Below are 15,303 nucleotides of genomic sequence, written 5' to 3'. Positions count from 1 at the left end.
TTTAGTAATATTTCCAATGAGTTTATTAAAGATACGTCAAAAAATAGAAGCTCATCGAGGAGAGTTGCAATTTTAAACATGAATTATGTTTTTCTAAATTATGATGTCATTATAGTGATTTATAAGTTGTTGTCTTTGATTAGCTTTTGGGTAGTTATTTTGTGACTTGTAAAAAAGGTATTCAGTAATATTTTTAATGAGTTTATTATGGATACGTTTCAAAAAATATTTAAGCTCATCGAGGAGAGTTGTAGTTTAATACTTGAATTGTGTTTCTAATTATGATGTTGTTATAGTGATTTATACATTTGTTCACTTCAGAAGTGGCTCAAGGGGGAGATTAGTGAATCCTTCGCTGACCTCTAGAAATTTGAGGCTCCATTTTTTTTAATTAATCATCAATTTCACGGTTTAATCTTCGCTTAGACAATATTGTAGTTTGTAGAAAAATAAAAAAGAAAAAAGTAAAAAGAAAAACTGTCTACTTTTATTGTAAAAATATTTTAGAATTTTACATTAGACTACTCACACCTTCATATTAGTAAATAAATTTTATACAACAATATCCTACAGATCGTATTGCAAATACATGATTAACATCTCATCAACTTAAATTAATCCTTACTAATATAAATAATAGCAATTATATTATTATGTAAAATTAAAGACTTTATGTTGTTAAGAATATACACTATAAACAAAAGTATGAAAAAAATTATAGGCCTCTTATTAAAAATACCTTGGTTCATTTATTTAAATATCGACACCGCTTGCGAATAATTCTGTCTACGCCACTGTCTATGATAATATCACAAGTGATGTCATTTAAGTCAGTTGACGAAAAGAACCACTGGAATGCAGTTTGTAAATAATATTAATACGCATACGATTTTGTAAATATGTAGAGCAGCTTGCGACGATAAAGAGTTGTTGATTTGTTCGCCAAGTAGCTCTATATCGCAGTTCAGGGCGTCGCCGTTCTTCTGCACCTCATCCCCAAATGAAGAAAGCTTTATTTCCTCAATAGTTAAATTCTTATATTCCTTAGTAGCAAGAAACTCTTTTTCTTTAAGTAAAAATTTTAGTTCATTCCTTGCCGCTACGCCCTTCAACAAGACAATTACGGTTAAACCGGCTACTATGGTCGGATGGAAACATATGTATGCGGTTGCTAGCAAATTATCCTTACTACACCTTCGAAAACCATGTAAAGCACTGGAAAGTGCAACAGTAAATGTAGAAAATGTGACGATCAATTTGAGAATATCATACAAATCTTCTTTGATTTTATCGTTCTTGTCTATCAACTTTTCAAACCTAGTTCTGAGCCTATCAACATCGTCACTTGTCGACGATATAATCCCTTTCTCAACACCCATGTCTAGCCTACATGAAAGGAAATAGACGAAGTAAGTTTTGTAAGCTTAAAATGACATAAAAAAAATTAAGTGTAATATTTGTTTTCAAACTCCCACTGCGATTCGGGAAACATAGAAGAACCTGACAGACTTGAATGTCAAGCCATGAAATATACCAGAGCTTAGCATGCTATCTGTATTCATTATATTTAAATGGCTTTTGAGAAATATACTCATGGTTGACATTTCAAGTTTGTCGTTGAACAAACTAGAAATCTGCTTAAACTTCCACCCACATCAAAAAGAAACATGTAAATCTGCTTACTCATGTTATCTCATCTTGCTAACTTTCTAACATAAATCCCAAAATATTTAATCTTTAGCCTTCATGGTATTTGATGAGATAAAAGGTTTCCATGAAGATTAAAAAGCGGGCGACACTAATGAGCTTTTAAAAGCCCTTTTTTGATGAAAATAATAAGGTTTTCGGTTTATGTTAATTTCATTCTTATGATTTTAATTAAAATATATATTGTGTCATTTGGAAGGAAAACCTCATCTCCATTAAAGGTTTAATCTTCTCTAAGTTGTTTATTTTATATGTTTTAATTTTGTTGTGAATGATGTATAAGTTATGGGATGTTTGGCTTGATTATTTTGCTAAGTGGTTTAGCATTTGGTTGTTTAAATATTTGGTGGAAATTCATGTTTTCTTTCTCTATGTTTTGCACATTTTTCCAGATCTCATAATGAAGTTCATTCAGTTGGTCCCTTAATTCATGTTCATTTAGTTTCATGCTTTCTGTTATGTTGCTCATGATATTATAATGGAAAAGTTGCCTCCGTGAATATTTTGGTTGGAAGTGGGGCAGGTATTTGGAAATAGAAAACACTGAAGCTCCTTTTTTCGTGATGATAAGGAACACTGAAGCACAAGTTTAGAGCTTACAAAGTGAAGATCATGTTTGGTTTCTTAATTTAAAGGTTTCTTTGACAAAATTTTGATGGTTCTCTATGGAGCTCTAAATGGTCATAGATATGTTCTGTACAGGGCCCATGTTTATGGTTAGACATAACTTTGATCTTTGATTTTGATCCTCTTCATCCTTGTTATCATGATTTCTCTGTTGATTTGGTCTAGTAGTTGCAATCTGTGAAATATAGTTGTTTGCACCATTTGTATTATTGGAAAGATGGACATGTTGTTATGAATTTAGATAACATGGTGGAGATGCTAGACTACTTAGGTTTCTAATGTAATCTAGATTGCTTTTTCCGTGTACCTTTTTTTTATATATATAAAATCTTACCTTATAAAAAAATAAAGTCCTATTTTAACTTGTCCCATAATAGGGAATTGAGCTTTAAAAGCTAACCTGATTTTCTTCAATTTTGGTCTACCAGACGAGAATTGTCCACTAGGGTGAGCCTACATTTGTCCATTATAGACCTTCAGTGAGCTAGCAACCGATTTTGGAGCAGTAAATAGCAACTGATGAAGCGTAAGAACAGAAGTGGTAGGATCATTGGTTAGGTCTGGTGGTACCTTCTTGCCATCAGGAAGCATGGTTACCGGTAAGAAAAGAAACTACTGTTTACGAGCCGTTTTATCAAGAGAGAATTTTTTGTTAATGGCATTAGCATTGCTTCTAATTCTTTTAATATCACAGTGATAGCAAGATGTGTGTCTTTTTTAATTTAGACCCATTAATTTTAAGTAATAATTTAGCTTATTATATATTGTAGTTCTTTTTATACAATTTTCTACTTTTCAGTTTGGTCCTCAAAAGACATGTAGTCATTGAGGAAAAAAAATTGCACATTTGCCTTTCAAACGGGCTGATTGCCCTTAGCAATTAAACTTATGCTTAGCGGGGCATAAGTTCTTTAAGGGCGGGAGCATAACTTGTGCGATATTACGATGTGAAAAATTTAAACTTATGCCCCTCGAGAAAATTGTTTGCATTGAAGGGCTAAAATTAAAGACCAGCACAAAATAGGGGCAAAAGTGCCAATGACCTGCTAGATTTGATAGTGTTTTTTATCCGAGCATAATAACCTCAAATTATGCTTGTATCCTTTTCTCTTATTATATCTTGTAGAACCGTGTTCTTCAGTGCATATAAATGGTCTGAAGCTTATTTAAGGGTCGTGGGTGCCTCATTAAAATTAATGAAAATTAAATCCTAAGTGGAGGTTCCAACCCAAGTTCCCCAATCACCCAAAGCTTTAAAGTTCCACCTGGAAACCAGAGCACCCAACTGTGTATTTGGTTTCTAAGGAGCTTTTTGAGTTTTTATACCTAATTTTCATATATTTTCTATATAATTATACTCAGTCTGCGTTGGGTTTAACGGGTGTTGGAGCACCACTAAATTGACTGTAAGTTCGCCCCTGTTTTTGAGCATATTTTCGAGCACAACACAAATACCACCTATTTAGAACCAAAATAGGTATATAGACATCTTAGGTATTGGTAATTGTTATGCAGAGGGATAGTTTAACAAATAATCACTTAATTTATATTTTATTGCACTAAAATAATTAAATTATTATTCGTAATCATTCAATTTTGCCTAAGTATCATAGAAAGACATAAACTATATTGTGTTACAAAAAATTGCTTAATTTTTGCCTAAGTATCAAAGAAAGTCATTAATATTTTTCGCCAAAAGTCAGCTTTGCGTAACTATTTTTTAAAATGTCACTTTGTTTCCCCTTAATGACTTCCTGTGATGTCACGCCCCGAACCATGGCCTGGGCGAAACACGGCACTCGGTGCCTTACTGCATGTGACTGAGCGAACCACATGGCTTGCTGAATCATCATGAGGCATAACATGAGCGGAATATAACGTGAATGCATGATGAGCCTTTATGAAACGCAGTAAGTCATAATACTTAATAAAAATACTTGTTTAAACATGAGTGCGGAAATAACATGAATGAGCCAAAATAGCTATACGACTCTGAATGTCTGACATAACATAACTGACTTGTCTAGTCTATGAAACCTCTATCAGGAGTCTGATTGGAAAACATACTTACTGGGACAAGGCCCCCAGCATACCTTAGATGCATAACTAATCATAAAACAAAAGTTGACTAAACCCCGAATGAGATGGGGCTCACCAATAAGCTGATACGAATGTTGTCCTACTGAGCAGATGTGTCGTCCTGTATATCAGTACCTGCATCGTGAAATGCAGGCCCCCGGGCAATAAAAGGGGACGTCAGCACATTGAATGTACTGGTACGTAAAGCAACTGAATGAAATAACATGGGACATGAAATAACATGATAAAAACTGAAACTGAAAACCTGGACATGAACATGAATACATATATTTATATATAACATGGTAAAAATATCATAAGTAGGGAGAGCAATAACTTATAACCGATCCATGGTCTGGTGCTTGCGTCCCACCAGCAGAACACTCAGTCCTTGCCAGGGAACATGAGATTTAATAAAATATGAAAGGATCCAATCATTATGAGAGATCGTCCGGAACATGGGTGGAGCGATCTTCATCCTACGGTGGCTACGTAGTTTCAGGCTATCTGAAGCCCTCCTCGGTAATTAAAGCAACTCCCAAAAACATGAACATGTAAAATAAGTGGCACTTGCTGCCCATGGTTTTCACGAATATAACTTGCTTGTACATGGATATCATGAATTATAGCTTGCTTGCATGAACTTGTAAAACATGTATAGTATTTTCTTGAAATAGCATAATATATCATAAACTAGCATGCATGAACCCATGGAATGAGATATATGGGTTTTTCATAGATTACGGACAGATTCTTAATAATCATAAAGAAATATTAAGAACTCAATGATGGAATTATAACAATTCATAGATAATATAATCATGGACATGGACCTAGGGTTATCATGAGCATAGTATAGAAACCCTAGTTTTTCGTAAAGAATCATAATTTATGGATTATGAGGCGTGGGGAAGAACAATGATGTTCCCACACGTAGATAGTAACTCTACATACCTTAATCGCTCCAAAACTTGAAGAAGAATTCCAAAAGCTTTGAATTTGGAAACCTTGAGAGGATTTTCACTGATTTTCGTAGCTACTGTTCGTGGCTCAAAGAGTACTGTACCAGACCTCCAAATCCAATCTTCACCGTTCATATTTTAGACTTATGTGTTATGAACACTCAGTTAAAATTTGGTCTTGATACAACGGTTAGATTACCGGAAATACCAATTAAATATGGCTGGTCGGAGTGAAAGTCAACGGAAAAATACTAGGGGTTTCTCTAACTCTTTACAACTCTTGATTTTATGGGTACCGGGGTGGATGGATTTATTCTAGTGTTTAGAAACTATGTAACCTTGTATAATTCAGAGGTTCTTGAATGAATGATTTACCTTAGAGGAAACCTCAAGAAACAAGATTGTCAAACCAACTCTTGAAGGTTTCTTGATAGCAAGAATGATTTTCTTGCGGTTCTTGAAGGATTGGAGTGCATAGGTTCTTTCGATATGGAGGTAGAGAGAAAAATAATAGTCTCTTAGGGTATAAAATAGTGTTAGGGACGTTTTTACTTCATACAATAATAAAATAAGGAGTCCCAATTCGAGTAGGAAAAGGCTAAAAACGTAACCCAAAATCTGAAAATTCTGCTCCAACCAGTGATAGTAAAACAGGCATAACTCTTAGCACAGGGCTCCGTTTGAGCTCCATAAGATACCGTTGGAAAGATACTCCAAAGGGATACAACTCTCATGTTTTACGTTTTCTCAAATTCTCAATAAATAAAGGGGTTATGGGTGCTCGAAGTAGGCCTGTTGACCATTTTCGCAAAACGCACAAACTTTCAAATTCTCTGCTAAACTCTAATGATATAAGTCTAACCTTTGTTCTAAGATACGGGGCGTCACATGTGATATTTAGACAGATTGAATGACTTTTGGTTCATGTAAACACCTAATTTTTTACCAAATTATCTATTTATTTTCGGGTATTTAGCTTGGACTTTTACTTTATTTAATTTTTTTTATTTCTTATGAAAATGCCAAAACATAGTTCTAATTTTCAACTTTGTCCATTTTAATTGTATGTGCATTTTAAAAAAATAAATAAATACATACATATAGTATATCGGACTAAGTTTGTAGGGACCAAAGTGTCACGACCCAAATCATGGATCATGCGGGCACCCACACTAACCCTCCCTGGTGGGCGAACCCTTCAGTAACTACCTTAATTTGAATACAACATGCGGAATAAATACTTTTATTATAAGAAATTCCCAAAACCTGGTCTAGACTCATACAAGAGCTTCTAAGAAGTTTACAATTTGAAGTAGATAACAGACTCAAACTGGATACGACTTCTGTTTAAGGATAGAGAACAACAGAAATCTAAGGAGAGACTCTGGGTTGCAAGATCTCAAATAGCTCACCCAAACCCCCTTTGACGAATGTCTCGAAACGGTCGTGAGACTCCGAACATCACCTAAAAATAACTCTACACTCCACAAGGAGTGTAGCAAGAGTAGTATGAGCACAACACAAGGCTCGTAGGTATCATAGGCCGACAATGGTTAGTTCACGCATATAAACAAGAAGCAACTAACAGGTAAGCAGATAAGTAATCAAACACAGTCACAACTCTAGCACATATGAAAGTCTTGCAGTAACGATAGTCACAAGGGATTTCAATATCTCAGGTTATAAGCCTAGGGAGAAATCTATAAACCTCGAGTCCATCAAGCCTCTAAAATAAATACTCACAAACAACAACTCAATAATTCACAAATCAAGAATCAATCAGAGAATGTGCCATGCAATGACATGAATGGCAATTCAAATGGAGTGCTATGCAATGCAATGTCGTGCTATGTAAATGTTATGCAATGCAGTAGTCACCTCTCACGCTCCACTCTCGTACACACATGCTATGGCAATGCCTCATAGTCATGACCCATAGGGGACCCGCGAAGTCCATGTACCACTCGTGCTCTCCGGCAGAAACCTCGGAGGCTATCAATTACTCTCAATCTCCGGCAAATACCTCGGAGTCTCTCTGTCACTCTCAATCTCCGGCAAAGACCTCGGAGTCTCTCTGTCACTCTCAATCTCCGGCAAAGACCTCGGAGTCTCTCAATCACTCTCCTCACCATTAGGACAACATAAAAGTAATATGGAAGCATGTCATGCATGATATCAATCTCAACTATATCACCAATATGCAATAAACAAGTACAAGTTATATTATTGTCCATGGCTCAATAATCAATATTACCCTTCCCTTTCATAACGTGAGTGAGCTAGTATGTGATAAAGATACAACTAGGTGATAATTACATCAAATAGCACATAGAATATGGGATGCATGCCTCACATGAAATCAACCTCAATAATCACCGCAGTCATAGGTTCCATAGATTCATACTAGGAAGTGCAATTCAATATTCAGGTTCTCAGTAATAACCTTCCTCTTCCATATGACCAGTGAGATAACAAGAGAGAGGAAATTATATCAAGTACATGAAATCACAATACAGTGACAAGCTCACATAACAATATCGCAATGATGGCGACGAGCCCACATAACAGTATCACAATAATGGTGACAAGCCCACGTAACAGCTGACAATATCAACCTAGATGGAATTTACCTCCACACCATGCCTAAAGACCTATCATGCTTTCCCCGTCAATCACTACTATCTACGTACGTTTTGCTAACCGGAGTCTAGACATAAAGTAAGCCGTAACCTACCTCAATGCCGAACAGGTGTCAGGAACTTTCACGCCAAAGCTCTTTCCTTCTGAAGTGCTTCCGAACGGACAAAGCCTATCAAATATATAATCTACGTTAGAATAAAAATTCAAGAGCGCCCATATTGTTATACCTATATTCGAAACCCAAAAACGCACTCCAAAAGGTGGCCTTGGGCCCACAAGGGCAGATTTGGAATTTTATTGAAAAATAATTTCACTCATTATCTAAGGATCATATAATTCGGGCGGCATCTCCTCTAAATAATTCACCCCATGCGAACTCCAAATTAATTCCAAATCACAACAACGACACCAACAACCTTATGTACATCTAATCCATAAGAACATAGCACCATAACAATCCTCATAATTCCACAAAATCCAAACTTGAAAATAACGATAATAATAATGGTTAGTATTAACTTAAGTTATATTAGCTTTTATAATTAGAAGTTATAACTAACTACCAGTTATTATAATTACCTGAAGTTATACATTATGATATATTGATATGAGGTAAGATATAATAACCTTAAGATATCCATTATATTACCTCAATACTAAATTACAAGTATATTATACTTGATATAATCATGTATGGGTACTGTAATATAGGTTATCATGATATAATATATATAAGTATATAATATAGGTTATCATGATAACAACCAGCCCACTTATTTTTAACCAATGCCCAGCCCACTTATTTAACCATTAAATACCAATGCCCATTCCGTTATTATATAAGTATATAATATAAGTTATTATATACAATTGTTATTTTTAACCATTAAATACCAATGCCCATTAAGTATATAATATAGGTTGATTATATTAACTTTTATAATTTTTTGTAAGCAGTATATAATTATTGATACAATTTCAATAAATACCATTATAGATAATAACCTTTATTCCGCAAAATCCCGTCCATTACAACATCATTAACCCCAATTTCATGACAAAAAAAAAGGAACGGAATCTTACCTCAAATTTAATTTGGACAGCCCTACAATAACTTGCACCATTTGCACCACTTCATCTTCTTCAACTTAAACTCTAACCTTGCTTCTCCTTTAAGTGCCTAGAACACCTTAGGAAATTAATTTATCTTGCAACACTTGAAGTGGGTTAAGGGCTGCCATGGACGTGAGCTTGGCAGTCATGGTTATTCATAATTCTTTCTCCAAATCAAGATGAAGATTAAGAATTTAATGGTGTTGAAAAGGGGCTGGCCTTGAGCTTCAGAAAGCTACCATGTGTGGTTCTTTCTCTTTCAACTCAACTTTGGTGAAGATGAAGTGTTTCTCTCTCTGGTTCGACTTTGAGCAGATGAATTATGAATTAGGCTTTGTCATCCACTAATCATAATGCTGTCAGCCATGATAACACATGCTCCACTAGGCATGCCATCATTCATGATTAAATTTTTCCATTAGCATGCTTGGTGGGGTATAATAAGTTAATGCACAAAATGATTATGTGCTCCTCCACTAAATGGACTAATTTAATGTCACCTTCTGTTAAATGTTTCCACCTAAAGTAGCACGTTGCAGCACCTTTGCATATACTACTCTTTCCCTTTCTTAAGAAATAAAAGAACCTTAACTATATTTATTTCTTGGTGGATGGTGGGGTCTACCCACTTATACATTCATAATAGTAAAGTTAATATTTATATAGGTAGGTGGAAAGACATGACCTGATATTCACTTAGTGGGAAACTACCTAATATTATGGTTAACCAACTACCTAATATTAATCGATTAATAACTAATATTAGTCTCAGCATTGAAATCAGGCAATATCCCATACATATTAGCCTATTGAAAATTATAGCATATCCCTTTTTGTCTCCCACTAACTCTTAATTAATCAATTACTCAAATAATTACTTATGGGTTTGTCCTATTACTCCCCAAATAAAATCATTATCCAAAATAATCTTTTTACTCAACCATTTAAATTATCCACTCCGTCAAATACCATATTTACCCACTTACACCTTATATGTGTGCAAATAATCTTTCTATGAATAAACTATTCACACACATCAAATACATATATTCTAAAATTTACTCGTCAATTAAATAACCGAATCACCCGTAATCGCAAGCTATAAACACCAAAATTAGACCATGAAAATGGTGTTTTAGGTATATTAGGCCTAAAAGTTCTAAACGACCAAATGGGTCGTTACACAAAGATGGGCTCATTTAGAGATAAGGTTGAAGCCCATTTATTTTTCGGTCAAAAGAGCCGCTCATTTTCGTCAAGGTTGAAAATATTTTGCGCCCAATTTGGGCCAAAGGCATAAAAAAGGGGTAGCCCATATGAGTCGTTCCTTGTCTCTAGATACAAGGATATATAGTGCTAGTTATAAACCCTAATCACTTAACAAGTTCCTCCGGCCAAATTGTTTGTAGCTGGAATTCGTTGTTACTTGAAGGAGATTGATTGTTAAGGTCCGTTTTTCTTTCATATATTTCATTTATGGTGTGTTCAAAGCATAATATGGAGCCTGTTTAATTTGTGTCTGTTAGTTTGATTAAGCTATGTTTTCTTTCTTTTTTTTTTTCAACTTTTGGGTTAAGCTGCATCTTTTTGATAAAAGTCTGCTCCTTGTTTTATTTTTTCTCGTTTATATTTAAAACAAAATCAACCTTTTTGTTTGTTTGTGATTTGTCTATATTGATCCCTACTTGTTAGTTAAAGGTTGTAGTCATGTTTGTTCTTTTCCTTTAGGATAACTTTTTTTAAGAAAAATATAAGAATGGATTTCGTGCACCCTTTTCTCATATTTTGTTGCTTTTGTTTTGGCTCTATGTTTATTTTATTGTGCCTTTGATCTTGTTGAAAGTAGCTAAAGATTAAATATTTTGGGATTTATGTTAGAAAGTTAGCAAGATGAGATAAAATGAGTAAGTAGATTTGATAAACAAAGCTTGCAACACTATATCATTTCAAGAAAGTTTATGGAATACAACTAAACCAGCAAATTACCTTAAAACTCATATATATAAGAGATGTTTATATTATTAGAAAGATAAAAAAACACAAAGCGAAAGAAGAATATCTACTTGTTTCAAACTCCCATAATGGCTAAAACTTTACAACACCATGCTTTCACAATTGGAGAAATGAACTTTTTATCATTCTTTTTCTTTAAGTAGAAATTTTAGTTTATTCCTTGCCGCTACGCCCTTCAACAAGACAATTACGGTTAAACCGGCTACTATGGTTGCATGGAAGCATATGTATGCGATTACTAGCAAATTTTTCTTACTACACTTTCGAAAACCATGTAAAGCACTAGAAAGTGCAACAGTAAAGGTAGAAAAAGTGATGACCAATTTGAGAATATCATACAGACCTTCTTTGATTTTATCATTCTTGTCTATCAACTTTTCAAACCTAGTTCTGGGCCTATCAACATAGTCACTTGTCGACGATATAATCCCTTTCTCAACATCCATTTCTAGCCTACATGAAAGGAAATAGATGAAGTAAGTTTTTTTAAACTTAAATGACATAAAAAATCAAGTGTAATATCTGTTTTCAGACTCCTCGGGAAACATAGAGTCTAGGGAGGTCAACGAGTTCAAGTGAATAAAAGTCAAATTCTAGAAATTTTATATAAAATTTCGAGTTTGTAAGGGTAAAATCAGAATTTATACCCAACTAGATTTCCTAGGCTTTCATGGACCAATAATCCAGGTTTTATTTGCTAACTTCATCACACAAGTCATAACTAAAATTCTTTTACTTATAAATTCCCAATTTGAAGAAATCTAGTTGTAACCCATTTGTGAAATTGAGGAAAGATTAGCATTTGGGGTTGGTTAATTAGCCTAGAATAGGAATCTAGGTTATTAGTTCAAGAATGACATGATTTCAAACCAAGAAATTTCCTTTTATCATCCTTGGGTTTGTACAATTAAAAAGTCTCATTTTTTATTAACTCTAGTAGATAAATCTAGTTAGTGAAGTAATAAATTGGAGAGAGAGTGAAATAAATAGGGAAAAAAATGTTCTCTTATTTCCTTCTAAATTTTTCAAATACTCGCGCGTATTTTCTCATTTCCACATTCTTCACCACGTTCCGTCTCTTTATTTTTTTAACCTTTCCCTCCATAATTCTCAGCTCTTATAAATACTCAATCCTTTTCTTCCCTCCAAAATCTTCTCTACATTATTTCCCCTTTTTCCTTCAATACCGATTCCAACCTTTCTCCTTCATCTCAGACATGGATATTGAGAAAGGTGAAGGAGGTTTTATACCCTCAAGACATGCGAATCTAGATAGAGTTAGGAGTAGGTATATCCAAATCAAATCAAAGTTATTCGACCTACTCAAGTTTATCTTCTCATTATCTACCTTCACTTCTGCCATTACTACTACTCTAAATGGAATATATATGGCCCAAAAGTGTAAAGAGAGTAAGCTTCTAGAAACCCGTATCATATTTTCCACGGATTAGTATTTTTATTTATATTGGTAATTATCGTTTGCAAGTCCATTAATGCAAGGAATGAAGTAAAAGCTCTACTACAAGAAAAACAATTCTAGCTACTAAGGAGATTTGGAATTTAAGTATTAGTGAACAAGATCTGTGTTCACTTGGGAATGATATGCAAAGTAAGGGCGACACCCTCAAATCGGACATAGAGTTGTTGAGCGAACAAATTAACCGTCTTTTATCGTCGAACATTTCTAGGCGTCTCTACATAATCGTATGCTTACTCGTATTCTTGTCAAACATTGCTCCATTGAGTTTCATCTGGGGGAGATTTTCATGCTGGTTAAGTGCATTTTCTCTTTCCTACGATTTGGTAAAATTGTGGTTGGTATCTATTATTGTGTTTCTTTTTATCATTATTCCTTTTTGCTTCAGTTGTAATTTTTGCACATGTAAGTTTGAACTTTTACAAGTTGGGTACTGCCTTGATCATCTCAGGGTTCAAGATTCTCTAAAGTGACAATTGATTATTGAAGATATAATTGCTGGGAGCATTTTAAGTATGTTTTCTGTAAAGTATGCTAATTGAAGTTCCACAGTGGGTTTGAGGAAGGTACTAATGATAGGGATGTAGGTGGACTTACCCCTTTAGTCACTGAAGTTTATCTCCTGTGATTGAAAAGATAAAACAAAGTATAAGGTCTCTCCGTGGATTTTGTGCCAAATCCGAAACCACCACAGGGTAAAGAACACTCCGGCGACCAAACCACTGAAAATTTCGACCCCCAGAACCCTAACATGGCGCTTGTTAGATTTTTTTTTCAAACAAATAAGTATTTTTCTGGCCACTTTTTCGAGAATTTTTTTCTTCCATTCACGTTGCATAGCCAGACATGGATGTTGAATATAGGAAAAGCACGGTTTATATCTTCAACAAGTGCCAATATCGATAGGGTTAGAACAAGGTTTGAAAAATTATTAGCCAAGAATATCCAAATCAAATAAGAATTCGTGCGACCTCAAATTTATCATCACATTGTCTACCTTCTCTTTAGCCCTTTCTAGTGCTCTAAATGATTTTTCAACGAGCCAAAAGTGTGGTGAGAGTAAGTTTCTAGGAGCCACTATCATAATCTTGCACAAATTAGTATTATTCTATATATTCTTAATTATCATTTGGAAGGCGATAACGGCAAAGAAGGAAGTAGAAGCTCTACTGCGAGAAAAGAAATTTCTGGCTACTAAGGAACTTAGAAATTTAATTATTAGGAAAAAAAAATCTTTCTTCACTTGGCAATGAAATGCAGAGAAAGGCCAACACCCTAAAAGGGGATATAGAGCAACTTGGCGAACAAATCAACCGTTATTTATCGTCGAACGGACAAATCAACCGTCATTTATCGTCGAACGGTTCTCTATATATCTGCATACTCGCAAGAATAATCATATTATTTACAAACATCTTCTCCAGATTTTTATGTGAGTAAGTGAAATTTCTCTTTTCTATTCTTTTTATTTTATATTGTTAATTACTTGTGATTTAATTCAGCAGTTTTGTACTGATTTGGTGGTGATGTGATTTAGTTTTGATGATGTTTTGATTCAAAAGAGATTGAGTTGTATTTGTGATTTAATTCAGCAGTTTTGGTACTGATTTGGTAAATATATCATTACTTTGTCACATTACCGAATTATAAAACTTTTGAGCTGAAGATTTAACTGAAGAGCTTAGTCTTCAGTAGCTTGAAAGTTTGAAATTATGTACTACGTGATTCCTTGTTTCTTAATAATATATATATATGATTGACAATTTGAATCTAATTTTTTTTATGCTTAATGAGAATTGTTAAAATATGCATAGGAATAGGATTCGCATATATTATCCTGCATGAAAAAGGATTGGGATACACTACCTATAAATAGGAATCGGTGTAATGTTGTAGATATACAGTTCAGTAATATTTTTCTCCCATAATTTCTCACATGGTATCAGAGCATTAGTGATAAACATTCAAAAAGAAAAAAAAACCATCGTAGCCCATGCCTCAATTTCAGTGATTGTTTTGCGTCACTTTCTCTCCGTTTATTTGGTGCCAAGTCTGAAACCACCACAGGGTAGCGAACACTCTGGCGACCTAATCCCTAATTACTTCATCTTCTTACACCAAATTGTCGCTATGTCATTTACAACTTATTAAAAATTGGGTTTAACTTTTATACGTTAAGCACCTCTTTTTATTCTCAATGTGATTAAAAGCAATTAAGCAAGTATAAGTGGTAATATAGAAATATAAAAGACTCTTTACAATTGATAAAATTAAGCTAATAATTTGAAGATCTGGATCCGCGTAATGATCAGCTTCTGTCCCGGAAATCACTCCAAGAGCAAGTTCCACGCGAGATTGGAAACCGAATACTACATTCAACCATGTTAGAAATTGAATCTATACTGGTGGAAAGGTTCTCCTATCTTGGGCAACCTCTTTGCTTGTAGGATATATTTAGTAGACTTCAAAATTCTTACTTAAATTGATACAAGCAAAGCCAAAGCCTTTTGTAGCGAAGTTCTCCTCCATATATAGTCTTGATAAATTGTGTCTCCCTTTGTCCGTTTTTATTTGTCTATGTTTGACTTGACACACCTCTAAAGAGCAATAAATAACATGACATTTTACTATATCACATACTATCATCTAAATAATTGAGATCAATTAAACATATACTAATAAATG

General features: G+C 34.2%; 1 long non-coding RNA gene across 1 annotated transcript; it reads right to left on the bottom strand.

Moving 5' to 3' along the window:
• Positions 1 to 4,248: 4,248 nt before the first annotated feature.
• On the bottom strand, positions 4,249 to 9,412 carry LOC132633757 (uncharacterized). Its single transcript, XR_009579787.1, has 3 exons — positions 9,099 to 9,412; positions 8,110 to 8,184; positions 4,249 to 4,548 (listed from the first exon to the last, which is right to left on the bottom strand). It is a non-coding gene; the product is annotated as an uncharacterized LOC132633757 (long non-coding RNA).
• Between the last annotated feature and the right edge of the window lie 5,891 nt (positions 9,413 to 15,303).

Source organism: Lycium barbarum, chromosome 3 (genome assembly GCF_019175385.1).
Source record: "Lycium barbarum isolate Lr01 chromosome 3, ASM1917538v2, whole genome shotgun sequence".
Classification (NCBI taxonomy): Eukaryota; Viridiplantae; Streptophyta; class Magnoliopsida; order Solanales; family Solanaceae; genus Lycium; species Lycium barbarum.
This window is presented reverse-complemented; position numbering and strand designations above follow the sequence as displayed.